Source organism: Nomascus leucogenys, chromosome 12 (assembly GCF_006542625.1).
Source record: "Nomascus leucogenys isolate Asia chromosome 12, Asia_NLE_v1, whole genome shotgun sequence".
NCBI classification, from domain to species: Eukaryota; Metazoa; Chordata; class Mammalia; order Primates; family Hylobatidae; genus Nomascus; species Nomascus leucogenys.
The window spans coordinates 83,776,834-83,780,644 of NC_044392.1; the positions used below are offsets into that span (position 1 = coordinate 83,776,834).

The 3,811-nt window shown below is 38.9% G+C and overlaps 1 long non-coding RNA gene across 1 annotated transcript in view; it reads left to right on the forward strand.

Moving 5' to 3' along the window:
• Positions 1-3,578, forward strand: part of LOC101177263 — a 6,066-nt gene extending 2,488 nt beyond the window's left edge. The window contains exon 2 of the long non-coding RNA XR_179155.3: positions 1,473-3,578. This is a non-coding gene — a long non-coding RNA (uncharacterized LOC101177263). The remainder of the gene's footprint in view (positions 1-1,472) is intronic.
• The last annotated feature ends 233 nt before the right edge of the window (positions 3,579-3,811 follow it).

The window sequence follows — 3,811 nt, forward strand, 5'->3', positions numbered from 1 at the left end:
AGGTCATGCAGTGTAAATGAGATGAAGAGACCCCGGTAACAATGACGGGAACATGAATAATCAAGGCTTGGGTCTCTGTAGTTACAAGGGCAGGAGATTCCTAATTATGTTAATAGTTTTTAATAGACTAATTCCCACTGAAAAGCCTTTGTGGAGAGACACTGCCTTCTCTGGAGAGAACCATGTTAAGGAACAGCAGGAATGATGTTTATTTTTTAAACCACATTTCTGGGGGAAGCTTCTGGATGGCTTTCTGGTGGAGTATGACATTGAAGGGTGTGGTGGACCCCTTTGTCAGGGCTGGCTGGGCCTGTAGTTTTCCGTCTAGAGAAAAGACAGGTAGCACCAGAGAAGTATATAATGAAGATCAGAGACTAGAGATTGTGACAGCTCTGGCAGCTGATGTATTGGGTCCATGCTAATTTTAGACAGAGGCATTGATGGATCCCAAAATCTTGACCACACATCCCATTAGCCTCTGTCTATGACAGTGGGAGAAAGATATTAAAAAACAGTACAAGTGCCGAAAAAAAGCTGACTGAAAGGTGCGGAGCAGTCAAAAAGCCTCAATAAAATCTGAAATAGCTTCAAAAAATATTTCCCTGATATGTTACTATTAAGTTAACCTTGTGGCAGGAAAGTAGGAAGCTAGCTTTTTATTTTTTTCAGACATTTGAAGCATAGGAAGCAGTTCTAAAAGAATTCATTCCATTTAGCAGATTTACAGATGTAGAGGTATAACTTTAGTAGGGCTTCAGATTTTGTGTCGATTAATTATTCCCTGAAGCCCTTGAAACTACAAAGAGCTGTAACATTTTCATACAATCCCAGGGAAATGCTGCAGAAAGCTTTTGTTTGTAGTTGGTTGTTGGCACAGAGATCCCCATCTCTTGCTGAGCTCCTTAGTCCCTTGCTTCTCAACTGTGTGTCTAACTGAAATTGGGTGCTGGCATCACCCGGGTCCAAAAGAACTTTGGAAATTATTTTGATTATTCAAAAGAACAAGCTGGAAGGAAATTTCGGCGTTGGCATTAGAGAAAGGGTCCCTTTCTTTTTAAGCTAGAGAGCATGAGACATTTGGTGGTTGCTCTGGAAAGTCTCAGAATGCACACCCTCTCTCTCTGCATCCCCCTAACACTCCTAATCCCCCATCCTCAGACCCCACCAATAATGAAGAACCCAATTGTATCTTTTTTATGACTCTTTCGTCTTATTCTGCGGATCAGGCTAAAATTTTTGACACATTGCCTAAAATATAAATGATCTCCTCTTTGGACAAATAGGAAAGCTAGTTGGAAGTAGCTCAGTTCCAGTCAAAATGGTGTCCTCAGTTTAAAGTTGACAAATAGTGCTGCATGAAGCTTAGAAACTGAGAGGTTACCTTGACAGACAAGGAGCACAATTATCACAATATGATGAAAGAGCTTCCATGAGTATGTATTGCACCGTTAATTACTGTCCTTTTTCTATAGACTTCTAATGTGAGGAAAAACATGGAATGACAAGTGTGGGAAAGAGCAAGCACTAAATTACTGTCAGAAAAATAAACGGAGTAGCACAGTGGTGCTCAGTGATTTACGGGGGCAATTAGTCACCACCCCACGGCGCTGCTGAGGACAGCACGGCAGCAGACAAGTCAGGCCCACGAGGAAGAAGAGGCTTTGCACTGCTCTCCAGACAACTTTTCAAACAAGAGAGGATATTTGAGCACATTAGGTTTTCTGTCTTCATTCTGGGTGCCTACTCTTCATACTCTTCATATTATTCCACCAACTTAATACATAAACATATTTTTAGCACAATATGAACCTGTTCTGTGTGTGTTTAAAAGCCTCCAGCAGCTTTTTTCTCTCCCACTGTCCAAAGTCGGGTTTTCCCCATCCCTTAAAAAACAAAACAAAAAAACCTTTCTTCACTCCCAAATTGTCCCCCTGGTGTGTGGTTTTGGTCTGTCTCATTACTTCTTGCATCTTGCTACATGTTCTGCATTTGCTCAGAGCCACTGGGTGCTAAGGAATTTGGTCTGCTGCTCCTCTGGGAAAGTTTGGTAAGCTGGTACAAGGAAGTGATGAACAAGGCTAAATGAAAATCATACATAAACTTCCCAATATTTGTGAACATGTTCTTTAACATACCATGCATAGTTTCTATGTATATGTAACATAGCAAAACAAACTTGTTAAGGTATAATTAATTGGTATGCATGCCTTCATAAATATCCACCATCAGAAGAAACCTAGAATGAAAGGTTGTGAAAGAACCCAGGAATGAGAAAGACTTTATTGACTAAAGGCCACGTCTGTGTAGGGGCAACAGTGAAGCTGCGGGTGAACAAATGAAACTTCATCAGGAGTTTAGTATCCTTATGTAGCATTACCTAAGAATGCTGCCATAGTAAATTTCTGAAGCACTTTACCTGTTACAAAGAATGTTTGTAATTTCCTTTTCTTATTTGATCTTGCCCTGGGCTTTAGTCAGGAACACCTGCTCAGTTAGAAATGTATTCGGTGAGTATGTACGCAGTTGGAGAATGTGCCCCAACACACGCTGCCTTTGGCCTGTATGCTGGAGTCCTAAAGAGGCAGACCATGTTGATGAGCTTGGTGCCAGCATGGTGCGCCATTCATCCGGACACATAATTTCTGATAAAGAGGGTCACAACTGGGAGAAAGATTCTACTTGCTTCTCTTCTCCACGTTATTAGACTTTTTTTCCCCTCTTGAATTTTATAAGCACACTCCTTTTAAAACAATTAATTAATAACGAGCCCTGGGATTTGATGTAGAATTGCGTATTTGTAACTGCAATGGTTTTCAACTACCCTGTAACAAGGAGGCAATTCTAACCAGCAAAAGAGGCAGACGTGTTTCTGTGCAATATCACAGGCATGGGAAATTGTTCAGATATTGAGATATCAGGAGTGATATAAATTGGAAATTTAACCAAAAATATTTTCCATCCGTGAACAAAGCCTATTTTAAAGTGCTTCTTGCATTTTTCAGATCTTTCTTTTTCCCAAAGTCACATTGTAGTTTCTGATAAAGGAACACAGTGGGAAAACTAAGCACATATTTAAAGAATGAAATTTAAGGTGTAAAAATTTTGCATTTCTTACAAATTTGATGTTCACTCTTTTCTTGATTTAAATAGAGCATTTAAAAATATTACCCCTATAGGGGACAAATTTTTATATGCATGTTATTTTTGTTTACAAAGTGTGGGCTAGTAAAGAGTGAAAAAGACCTTGGCTATTGTACTTATTTCTTGATAGATATAATAGCATCTTAATGACTGGATTCAAATCTCTACTTATCACACAACTTCCATACAGTTCAAAGAGAGGACTTGGATTGAATGAAAACAGAGGGCGGGGCTTCCTACATTCCCCTGTGTTTGTGTTCATACAGAATATTTATGCAATATTCTGACTTGGCCATAATCTATAATTCCTGGCTATTATTCTCAGTTGCAACTATAAATTCTAGATTAATGGTTATAATTTTGGTAAGGCATATGCGAAAAGTTATATGTTCATGCTTGAAAGGAGGATCATTAAATATTCATTATTACCACTCAAATTAGTTGTCATACCCTGTATAATAGTTACCCGTTATCATTTCACTAGTTTGGATTCAGCAATAAGTGAACAGCAATATATAGCTCATAGCGCCAGAGGACTTTTTTTGCGGGGGGCGGAACAGGGAGAGAAATGATTTTAAAACCCATTTGACATATTTATGTTGACAAATTATTTAAAGGAATTACTGTGTTGTAATAAACATGTTTGTATGTTGGAATAGGATTGTGGCTA